At 36.5% G+C, this 12,814-nt stretch overlaps 1 protein-coding gene and 1 long non-coding RNA gene across 50 annotated transcripts in view; both read left to right on the top strand.

The window, feature by feature from the left end:
* Positions 1-12,814, top strand: part of LOC103317042 (BRISC and BRCA1-A complex member 2) — a 226,437-nt gene that overhangs the window by 213,054 nt on the left and 569 nt on the right. The window lies entirely within an intron of this gene.
* LOC116417383 lies at positions 3,928-9,350 on the top strand. Its single transcript, XR_004227654.1, has 2 exons — positions 3,928-4,454; positions 9,078-9,350. It is a non-coding gene; the product is annotated as an uncharacterized LOC116417383 (long non-coding RNA).

Below are 12,814 nucleotides of genomic sequence, written 5' to 3'. Positions count from 1 at the left end.
TACACAACCCCTACGAAGATGGGCGATATTCCCTTAGCTGTGATTTCACAGAAAAGATACTCCGGCTTACCTGGTTTGCCCGACCATTCACCATCAGATGACGAGATGATACAAGCTGTCAGTGAGTGATGGATGTAGAGAGCCACACCTCCAGTGATGCCATCATCATCATCATCACTCTCTGTGACGTGATGCCACGTCACATCACATACTTTATTCGTTCCATCATTATAGCCTTTTGGTTGATGGGCATATAACTCTGAGCTTAGTTTACCATTTAGAAATGCTGTAACAACATCCATCTGTTCTATAATTATACCAAATTGACAACAATATGATAACAAAATTTTTAACGTTTGTGTTTTTGCTACTAGAGCGTATTATGTCATCAATACCATTCGTTGGTTGGAAGACTCTTACTACTAACCTAGCATTAAATATATCATTAGAGTTTTTTATATATACCCATTTTACATCTAGGATCTCCTTTCCTTTTTGTTTATCAACTATGTTTTATTTTCATACAAACTATCCATTTCTTTATCCATTGCTCTCATCCAATTTTTACTTTCATCGCTATTCATTGCCTCCTCAAATGTATAAGGTGTATCTACTCTACAGTAATGTATGGATACTCTATTTGCGCTATTTTCCAGATACCTTATCGGGCTCCTTTTCTCACGTGTTGATCGACGTGGAGTATTTGGCTTTAAACTATCTTAATCACTATTCTTTAAATTTGTTTGCCTTTTTTTGGTTACATTTTCACTTTCTTCTGCGCTATCAAATACATCATCATCAATTTCGTTTTCGAACTCAAGTTCGCTTCTCTTACTCTACCCGAGAGTCAGAGTACGGGAAGTAATATTTTCATCGTCATAGTCGAGGCCAATACATTTTTTATCTATTTCAACACATCAACGTGTCTCGCAACTATCATTCTACTATTTAATAAGACTTTATATCCTACATCATTATTACCTAACAAAATTTTATTTCAGCTTTTTTATCCCATTATGGACTTCTCTTTTGTTCGGGTTTTCTAACAAATACTTTACTCCCGTATAATTTTAAATTTTCAACATTCGATTTTTTATTAAAAAATATCTCGTATGGAGTTTTCTTTTCAATCGTGTTTGCTAAAGTATGATTTTTTAAATACGTCGCAGCACTAACAATTTCTGGACAATATTTTTTATCTACTTGGGCCTCATCTAATAAACAACGCGCGATATCCATAATTGTTCAAATAAACCTATCAGCAGTGCCATTCAACTCATGTACGTAAGCTGGACAATTGTTTATATAAATACCTCTCTCGTTTCCAAATTTATAGAATCGATTATTTAAGTATTCTTTACCGTTATCACATCGTATTATTTTTACTCTCTTTTCAGTGATATTTTCTACTTTGTTTGTATACTTTATCATACAATCATACACTTCATCCTCAGTTTTAATGCAATAAATTTTTGCTATTTTACTGTAATCGTCAATGAAAGAAACAAAATAGTTTTCACCGTTTGGACCCGGGGTCTTGAACTACCACATACGTCAGTGTGTATTATCTCTAAAATATTTCTCGCTCTTGTTCTGTTATTTTTAAACCGTAAATTATGCATTTTATTTTCTGTGCATATTTGACATTTTAAAATTTCCGATTCAAACTCAGTTGGTATTCCTTGCAACAACTGCCCCTTACTTAAAATATTAAAATAGCCAAAATTCACATGCCGTAACATTCTATGCCATTTCTCTTTTTGACTTCTGAAATAACTTACAACATTACCGATTTTAGTAGCTTCTAATTTACTACTATCTCCTTAATAGATTTTAACCGGTTTCTTTAACTCAATATAATTTTCGTAATAGCTGTCATCATTAATTATATGTTCTGAACAACCGTTGTCGAGCAACCAATAAATTTTGTTACCTATACTTTGTTCATTTCGCGCCGCGTACGCTGTTGCCACCCAGGCGTTGACATCTGTATCGCTCGCTTGACTGGTACTCGCTCCTTGCTGCTGCTAACGGAACTCGCCGCGCCCTCTGCCGTAGCTGCCTCTGCCGCGTCCACGTGTTAAACCTCACCACGTTTTGCCGCTGTGTCTCGCTTAACCGCCATCTTGGCACTCTCTTACAAAATGCCCGGTCTTACCACACTTGAAGCACCTTTCTTTATTTGTTACAAAGACATTTGTTTTTCATTCCACGTCTTTGTTCCCGTTCTTCATTCAGCAAGCTTTATTTTATTCTTGACATAGTCCGCTGTCTGTTTACTTTCTAGTGGCGTGTCTATTAAATCACCAATATAACTGTATTGGAATGGCAATGTGTTAAGCATATAATTTAGTTTCTCTTATTCACTTATTTTAGCACCTGCGCCTTTCAAATCATTCTCTGCTTTTTCAAAATCACTGAAGAACGTGGCAGTGTCACTGTATTTTTCCAGTTTTCATTTTTCCAACTTGTTTCTACACACGATCTGTAGTGCTGTAGATTCTTTCAGATACATACTATCAAACTTTCTAATTATCCCAAACGCAGTAGTTTCTTTGCATATAAATTCTAATTGCTTATTTGATATCGAACTATATATAATATTTATAGCTTTCAAATCTTGTTCATTCCATGACTCTTTATCTTTCGTTGCGTCTTTTTCTCCAGTTATCACTTCATGACACTTTTTTAATTTTGAGAACATCGTAATTCTTTTTTTCCATATGTAATCCTCTCCATCAAATACAGGTATAGCAAATTCTTTCTTCTCCATTTCGTCTACTTGAATTTCAATCTTTTCTTGTACTTTAGAATTTTCTTTAACTATAGTTTATACTCTGACGTTCCTTCGTGTTCGGAATCTTTAATTTAATTTTCACCACTTTCTTCGTTTCCAGTGTTGCTCCGTAATCCACTAAATTTTAAATATCTGTCATATCACTCGAGAGTGTATATGCGGGATATAATTAAATGCAAACCATGCCTGTTACCATGATAGTAAATGAGACCAGAGAGAATTACTCTATTCAATAATAATGTGGATTTATTCTACTATATATATACAGCTTTTCTACCATTCCGCGAGAGGGGATGCTTATATATGTGCGTCCCCTCACGCACTCATGATCGCGCTATACTTTATAGTATAGTCGGAATTTCCTATACAGGACATACTATATTTCAACACTACCAAATACTCTTAAATACTTTAAATGAGTGGCCATATAAGTGCTACCATGCGGAAGGTAGTGTGAAAAATGGGGCCTAATCAGTTGTTACATCCTAAACATTCGTTGGAGAATTAACAACATAAGGAGCTTAATGATATTGTCTAGTGGGTCGTCTCTATGTTTAAATAAATCCGCATCTTTATAAATGAATAATAAGTAAGTAATTTCACTTACCTTGTGTTGATCCTGAGCAGCGTTGAAAATATCTTCGTTAGAAGGGAAGGTTCTTGACAATGAGGTTGCACACACAAATGTATTTGAAATGCTCAATATAACTGATTTATTCCCTTAGGTTTTACACGAAAAAATATTTTATAATTTATCAACTAATAGAAATTTAGTAAAATACGGTTCGGATATAATTACAATGATTCGCGCTAATTGTCGAACAGCGACGCACGGAGCCCGCGACTGACTACGAACTGCTCGTTTAGGCGCATGTAAGGCTTTTCAAGAGTTTGTTCATAACGTAATTGTTTACAATATTCAAAAACTCAAAGTTACTGACAACGTATACATTAAAAGTAGCGTTAGCTTACGACATCACGAATTGCTTATTGAGCATTTCGCTAAATCGATACTGACATGCATATTCAGCCGTATGTCGAAACCGTACAGCGCGCACAATGCTTTTTTTCCTTTAAGAGCTTGAATTTTAACGTTTGTATTTTAAATATTGTCATATCTGCAACTCTAAATAAATTCATGCAGTGAGACGTACGACTTAACACTTCGGCGCCCAAAACATTGCAAATAATGAGAATTAACTGCAATGAGATATTTAACTTCGTATTTTAAATTCAAACTCTCTATTAAAAATACTAATTTAGAAGAACTTAGGTTCATTGACTCTCGGTTAGTTCGGCATTACAAAAGTGTACAGCAGACAGATTTCACTTATAAAAGACTTAATATGCTACCAGGTAAGTACAGTTTCGTTCTCACAATTTGTGTATACGTACGTTTTATAAACATGTATGGATTTTCGCGCAAACGATATAGTATGATTTGTGTAAGTATCTAAGTATATACATATTTTTTTCCTAGTCATTTTACAAATTGTTCAGTTTTAAATATATTTTTATGAGACTTATAGATGTATTTTTTTTTTTGTTTTAGTTTGAGGACTGATAATATACTTGGGCTATCAAGCGAGCGAAACGAGAAGCGTTACCTGCTCCGATTCCACCTAGGGCTGAGTACTGTCGTTACTGGAAAGTATGTGTTAGTATCTTTACCTTCTTCTCCTTTTTTTTATATTGATAACAGAATTGTATATTAAATTAAATTAAATATATTCTTTATTCCTGTATAGACTTTACATCTGTTTACGTATTTTCATTTACATTTACATATTTTACATACATACATTTTGTTATCTTATTACCTATTATATCACATTTTTTAATCTATATTTACAAAGTTTTATCTACGCATTTTCTTTTCTCGCATTTTCCTACAGTTTTATTTTTTTAATCGGTCTTCTGTACAACTCGTTTCCTAACCCTTTCCTCCCCTCTCGCCCGCATTCTCTTTTCGCCTACTGTCCCTTACTCTAGCTATTTTTTCGAACTGGTGCGCAAACATGCCTATTTTTTCATTTGGCTTTCCTTTTAGAATCTTTCCCAGTTCCCTCACATTCTCTCCTTCCTCTCCTCATAGTTTTTTTTTTCATCCACTTCCTTTATCAATTCCTCCTCTATTTCTTTTCTCGCTTCGATACAGCTCCAAATGTGACCCAAAGTTTCCTCTTTTTCCCCACATACCGTTTTCCCTACCTATGTTCCCACATCTCATTCTTGCCCATTGTTCTTTTACAAAGCCGCTTATTTCCTTGTTTTCCCAGTATCTTTCCTCTCCTAAATCCGTCTTTCCAATTTTTATATTCTGGACAGTAGTTTGACTTTTCTATCTTTTCCCAGTCTCTTTGTATTTCCTGTTCTAATTTTATTCTTATCCCTCTTTCTAGCCTATCCTTTATTCCTGCTAATTCTTCCCCTCTTTTGCATTCGTGCATTAATTTGATCAGTGCCTGATCCCCTACCTCCTCCATTGGTCTCTAACTCTCTTCCCCACTTCGATGGATTTTTATTTAGAATTTCCCTTAGCTCTTCCTTTATGCATATTCTTGGCCACCTTTCCTTCCCCATTCCTAGTGTGTACAATAGGTATTTGCTTGCTCTCTTCCTCGTCTCTATCTCTAAACTGTGCTTTCCTGCTTCCCTTCTCCATAAATACCTCGGCGTATTATTGTTTAGTCCCATTCCCATCTTCACGTATCTACACTGCGCTCTCTCTATCTCCTCTCTCCTACCCCATCCCCATATTTCTGCTCCATATAAGCAACTAGATTTGACAATAGATTCCAGCATGTAAGTTCTTCTTCTTAGACTCCCTATTTTTGCCATTTTCCATATTCCCCACACCATATTTGTTGCTCTCCTTACTTTCTTAGCTAATTTTTTTACATGCACCCCATACGAGTTCGTCGACATGATCCACTGGCCTAAATATTTATATTCTTTCACTATTTCTAGTTCTTTCCCATCATATACCCATTTGTCTCTTCTATCCCTCCTTCCCCCTTTCTTAAAACACATTATTTTTGTTTTCTTTGTGTTTAGTGTCATACCGTTCCCTTTACAGTAGCTCTCTAAATCCTTTAGCATGCTTTGCAGTCCCCCCCTTGTGTCCGCTAGTGGGATCACATAGTCAGCAAATTTGAGACAGAACATTTTTACCCCACCTATCACCGTCCCTCCCTCGTTTCTCATCACCCATTTTTCTTCCAGATCCTCTATGTATATGTTAAATAATGACGGGCTTAACGGGCATCCCTGCCTTACCCCTTTTCCTGACCTAAAGCTTTCCGTTGTCTCCCTTCCCACTATAACCTCGTTTTTTGTCTCTCTATATATTCCCTTTATTAAATTTAGAATTTTCCCCTTGATTCCCTTCATCTCAACCTTTTCTAACAGTAGCTTTCTATCTACCGAATCAAACGCCGTCTTGAAATCTATCAATGCAGCGTACAATTGTCCCCCTTTTCTCTTTATTTTATTTCCTATTATACTATTTAGTGTGAAAAGATGGTCTCTCGTTCCCCTCCTTCCTCTAAATCCTGCCTGGCTTTCCTTTATTTTCCCCTGTGTTTCTAACCAATCGTTTAACCTGCTTGCTATAATATTTGTCAGAACCTTGTATCCCGTGTCCAGTAACAACACTCCCCTGTAGTTAGCACCTCATCTTCTTTTCCCTCCTTGAATATTGGGCAAATCCTAGCTGTCTCCCACCCTTTTGGTAATTTTCCTTCCTTTAGTATATCGTTCCTTATATCTGTTAGTCCTGCTAACCCCTTTATTGGCAACCCTTTTAAGAACTCTACCGTTATCCCATCTTCCCCTGGAGCTTTTTTATTCTTCATCTCTCCTATTACCTGTTTTAGTTCCCATAACGTTATCTCCTTATTCAGTTCCTCTACCTCTTCTCCCTCAACTCCTGTTTGTTTTTCTGCTCCTTCTTCTATTTCCTGCTCCTCATTTCCTCCTAACAGTTTCTTAAAGTGATCTTCCCAGTCTTTTTTCTCTATTGCCCCTCCTACCCCCCTTTTTTTCTTGGCCTATATTTCCTTACAGCCTCCCAAAATTCCTGTATGTTTTTGCATTTTTCTATTTTCTCCCACCCCTTTTCCATTTCCTGCCTTTTTTTCTCCCCCCTTATTTTTCTTAGTATTGCTCTCTCTTTTTTCAGCTCCGTCTTATCCCTATCCTCTTTCGTTTCCAGCCATTTCTTTAACGCTTTGAATATCCTTTTTTTCTGTTCTTTAACTTCCCGCATATTCTCTATAGATTTTTTCCTCATTTCTTCCGTATCTACCCTTAAATTTAACATATCTGCTACCTCCTCTATTTCTTTTCTTAAGTCATTCCATTTTTCCTGGTTATTTCCCTCTTTCGATTCCGATACTTCCCATCTTTCTCCCATTATTTGCCTATATTCCAATCCCCTTCTCCCTTTCCATTTGAGCTTCTTTTTCACTTCTTGCTCCTCTTCCTCATCCGACCTTCCAACCCTCTCCCTTCTTTTGATTAAGAAAGCTATCGGTAGGTGGTCTGATTCTATTCTTTTCTTTACCTCCATTTCTTCTATTATGCTTTCCTTTTCTGTTTCTATTTCTAGTACTAGATCTATCACCGATCCTGTTCCCTCCCCCGCATAAGTTATCCCCTCTTCATCCCCTTTCGTCATCCCATTTCTAATTTTTAAGCCTATTTCATCGCATATTTTTAGAAGCTTTTTCCTCTCCGCATTTAACGTTTTGTCTTTTGATTCCCTTTTGTTTTCTCTGTACTGATCTCCTTCCCCTTGCTGTTCCGCTATCCTGGCATTGAAGCCCCCTGTTAGCACCACTCTCTCCCCTCTATTGACCCCTTCTTGTACTATCTCTTCTAGGTCCTTTCCTATTTTATTCATGCCCACATTATTGTAGCAAGTTATCAGATTAATTTTCTCGTTCCCTCCTATATCAATGTTTTGTAAACTTATCCCGTAATTCCATTCTTTTATTTCTACCTTTTTTGCAAGTTCTTGTTTTATACCTACCACTATCCCACCTTTTGCCCTCCCTCTATTGCTTTCTCTTTCCGCTGCTTTAGCTTCCCATTTATACCTCTGGTCTAAAGTTTTTAATAATCCTCCTTCCCTTTCTTTTTCTAGCCAGGTTTCCTGTAACATTATTATATCTTGCTTTCCTAATATGTCCCACGCTTCCCATATTTTACTTATTCCCGCTATGTTCCACGTTATTATTTTGATCGTCCTCTCTTCTTTTTCCTTCTTTTCCCACTCCCTTCCCATCTATTTCCTGTCCCTTGCTTTCCCCTATTTTCCCTGCTACCCCTCTCCTATCTGTCTCCCCTAGCATAATTAACTACATTTTTCCCTTTAGCTCTTCTAACTCTGCTTCCAATTTTCGTACTTTCCTTTCTGCTTCCTCCCTCCCCTCCGTTATCTTATTTTCTAGATTCGTATTCCTAGCTACCACTTCTTGTTTCTTTCTTGAGTTTTTGCATCTTTTCTTTCCATTCTTTATTGAGTTCAACCCTTTCTTTTTTCATTTTATCTATTTCCTTTCCTAACTCCCTGTTCTTTTTAGCTTCCGTATCCAATCGTTCTACTACCCCCTTCAATTCATTTTTGATTTTTTCTGTTCCCCCTGGCGCCCTCTGTTGACTCCGCCTCCAAGCCTCCTTCTTTCTCCTCTCCGTCCGTTGATCCGCTGTCCTCCCCTCTTTCGTTTTGCTGTGTCGGTAAGTACGAATTCTTCTCCTTTTCTTTGTCCTCTGCCGTTCCTGTTGCCGCTTCCACGGGTGGTGCTTCTTTGTCCTCCTGATGATTTTCCTTTTCCGGTTCGTCTACTTGCCCGTTGTTTTTCCTGTCCCCTGCCTCTCTGACTTTGATGTTCTCATTTTTTGGCTGTTCGTCCCCATGCGTCTTTACGGGAGATCGCTGCACTCTGCCTCTTCCGAAGACCACCTCGAACCCGCAGTTTCCTTTCTCGAGGAAGTTCCTCATTTGGTCTGTATGCATGTTCGTTTTTTCCTCTTTTCTCGGCCTTCCTCTCCTTCTGGTGCCGTTCTCCGCTGTTGCTTTGCCTGCGGCGTCGGCCATCTTCCCGCCGCTAACCTCACACTTTCCTTTCGATTTTCTTTCCGCCTTTCTCTTCTTCTATTTTTCCTCCTCCTTCGCACCTTTTATCTGCTCTCCTTCTTCCTTCTCTTAGCTTCACTTTTCTATACTTTTTTTGTTTCTTACTTTCGTATATTAATTTTTTTCGTTTATTTTTAGTTTCAGGATTGGCAACTCTCTCGCTCTTGGAGGTATTGCAACTGTCTCATCAATGGTCAGAATTTGGAGGGTTGCTATAGCCCGGATAAGGACACCTGGAGGTTTAGTGGCCTTGTTTTTCTATGAACTGAAAGTTTACTGCAATGATTTTAATCGTGTTAACATCGACGTTTTTAGTCAACATTATCATGTAATTGTCGAGCTTCTCATACCACATAGGTATGATTGTAATTGTATAAATAATATTTTAATCTTAAATTTAATTTTATTTTATTTAATGTTTGTTGCATTATTTTCCTTATTTTTGCCATCTTGTCCTAACCAATTTGGTTTATTCTAATCTATTTAAATTTTTTTTGTAGTTTTAAATTATGTCTTTAAAATCACATTATTCTAATTATCTATTTTCTTATGAATGTTTATACATTGCGACTTTGAAATCATAAATATTTATAATATTTTCTGATTATCAAAATCAAATTTTTTTTTAAATTAATGCTTTGTAAAATAAAATACTTATAGTGTATAGATTACATCATACGATGTAATTCCTCGGGGCCCAGATATGGCGGTAGTCCCACATCTAAACTTACAACTATCGACTTACACATTTTTAATTACTATTTATTATTTAGAAACATTTAAGAACTTCTAATATTTAATCTAAACTTAAAGAAAAATTCCATTATTTTTCGTGACTGGAATAGTAACGCTTAGTGGTCTGGTTGGAATAAGAGGTGATTGTATAGGTCTAGAAATTACTTTGACTTCCTGTAGCTCTGTATCTTCGTACACTGTATTAATTTTTATTTATTTTTTAATTCTTTATTAGCTGAGTTATTTTGTAGTAATGTTAACAAATGCATGTCGTTAGTTTCTCAATTATTAAATGACAGGTGCTATCGGCAGTGTGTTTTAGTGTATTTTCTGTGAAAATTTCTCCTAGCGTGTGTTCTCCTGCCATCTCTCTTGCTATTACATTTAAAAGTCATGCTTTTTCCATTGAAGATATCAGTTGTTGTTGTAATTTATCTAAGTCATTTTGTGAATACACTCCACTTGTAGCTAGTCCTTCAATTGATTCAAAAGTCCAGCTAATTTGTACAGGTTTTGGTTTTAATACATTCAAAGGTTCTGTTTTAGTAGGTTTTGGTCCGAATTTTATTCATTTTTCGGCTATTTGGTTTCTTAATAATGTTCAGTTGTGCACCACAATCTAACAATAATCAATTTAATTTTCTCGCATGTTGGACTTCTACTTCTATATATTGCAGTAAGTTTTCAAGTTTCAAAACGTATGTCTGTAATATTTTATTACTTTGCTGGTGTCTATTTTTCCTATATTGCCTTTATCTTGCACTTGGTTAATAATTTCATTGCTAGTTATTTGTAGTGGAAACGCTTTGTTTTTGATTTCTCTTCCCAGGCGTTCCTTCCAGGAAGAGTGTTGTAGTTTTCCTGCTTGTTTTTGTTTCTGTTACATTGGTTTGCTGTATGACTTGCATTTTTGCATATTGAGATGAATCTCTCTTGCTCTCTTTTTAGTTTTTTAATCTTTTTACAATCATCTATTTTATGCCCTGCTTCGTTGCAGTACTTACAAAATGCTTGTCTGGATTTTCCTTGATTTTCTAACGTCATTAATTTTTTGCACTCACTTACTACGTGACCTGCAAATTCACAGCATTCGCAAAATTTCTTCTGAAAACCTCTGTTGTAATTATTACTACTGGTTTGATGCATTTGTTGTTCGTTTTTAAATCCATTGCAAAATTTTGTTGTGACCTGTTACTTCGCATATTTAACATTTAAGCTGCTGTTTAACTTTGTATTCTGCAACTAGGATTTTCGCTTGCTCATACTTTACTTCTTCGTGTCCGGCTGTTTCATAAATCGCCCATATCTTAAAATGTGAATTTGCTTCGCGTGCTTTACAGTACTTTATCGTATGACTTTTCTTGTTACATCTTTTGCAAACGACGTCCGGACAGTTTTGTACTGTATGGTCCGTAATGTCGAAATATTTACGTTTTTCTGTATTCTTAGTTTTTATATTCACACATTTATTCGGATTATGACCTGTTTCCTTGCATTTCCAGCAAATCTCATAATCTTTTATATACGGGCATTGCCCGATACCATGTCCCATTTCTTGACAGTATTGACAATGATTATTGTTTTTTGTTAAATCAGCATGCGCTAATAGCTGTTCGGCTGTTGTTCTATGTGTCAGCTGCTTATTAACTTGGATGTGTTATGTATGTAAGTATCAGTCACGTTTGTCTGTCGGAAGTAACCGATACCTTGGAATGCCAGTAAGTGCGGTCCAAGGATGAGCACTGCAGCATTGTCTCAGACCATCACGAAGTCTACGAGAGAGCGCAGCTTCCAAAAGATTGTATCTATAGTGATTGACACCGTAGTGCACGTTTTTTTTAACCAATTGTTTTCCAAAAAAATAAAGTGCAAATGAATAGAAAAGTGCGTAAAACAAAATTTGAGTCATACACAAACTTTATTATCGGGTTTGTTTTGGGTACCAAAAATTAGACGGGCCGTTAGATAAATTTGTGCGATTTACTAGTCGCCGTGAAGAAAATGAAGCAGAATCTATAGTAGAAATTGAAGAACCTATAGTGGAAATAAAAGACAAAGAAGGATCGGTGGAAGAAGAAATAGAAATAGATTTTGAAGCAGGGGTGGAGCCAATATTTAAGTTAGAAGCGTGTGAAAGTAAAACAGGCGGTGCGAAAATCGAAAATTTTTTCAATGCGTTAAGAAGAAGATCAACACAACTGTATTTATTGCCATAATACAATCAGTGGTTGCATCCAAAATAGACATATTCCCGTCAGAGAACGGAAGATAACGCGGAGAGACAATTGCGCCTTTTGCAAGCGCAAGTTCTGGCGGCAAAGAAGAAACCGTTGAAGAAAGTGTTGTGCATGGGTCTGCTTTAAATTATCGCAAATAATTAATTATCTAAATAAAAGTGCAAGTAATGTAAAAAATTGAGGACTGAAAAGTGTATACATTTAAAAAAAAAAAAACATTGGCGGGCTTATTGCTACAGGTGGCCAAAATCTCTATTAAATAAAAACATACAAAATAATGAGTACAAGTGCAGGCAGCCTTCAATCAACCAAATTGCAGGTCAAATTGATATTCCTAATATTTTATAGAATGTAAAAATTAATACACGGAAAACTTATTATCTTTTATAAGTAAGTACACGTATAGGAGAAAGCGTCGGATCGCAATACCGCATACACGACTCTTCGACACTGTTCTCTCCCTCCGCCACACACTCGCGAAATTTGACTGACCGCTTAGTCAACTAGATATTACGCCACCACTCTCTATGTACTACGCGTATACATAATTACAAAATTATTTAAAGGTAACGAAAGTTAAAACAAAAAACATACTACTTTATATAATATGTTTTGAATTAGTGTGTGTAAAGGGTGATAAAAAGTCGGCGCAATAGATACGGAATGTGCTGGCTCAGCAGCAGCTGCCGCTACCGTCGAATTCATGCGCGCGCGTGCGGTCACCTTCCCCCCTCTCGGCACTCCTCGCTTGATCTATTGGGCAGGCATCTCAACGCATGCAGTACATTCACGACTACTCGGCCCCTCTCTCCTCCTCTTCCTCTCTTCTAGAGAATGGCTATACCTAGAACCATAACGATGCTTGGGTTTGCCATAGCGCTAGGATAGATACTTATATATAAT

Source organism: Nasonia vitripennis (assembly GCF_009193385.2).
Source record: "Nasonia vitripennis strain AsymCx chromosome 4 unlocalized genomic scaffold, Nvit_psr_1.1 chr4_random0009, whole genome shotgun sequence".
NCBI lineage: Eukaryota > Metazoa > Arthropoda > Insecta > Hymenoptera > Pteromalidae > Nasonia > Nasonia vitripennis.
The sequence above is the reverse complement of the archived record's forward strand: the minus strand, read 5'-3'. Positions and strand labels throughout refer to the sequence as shown.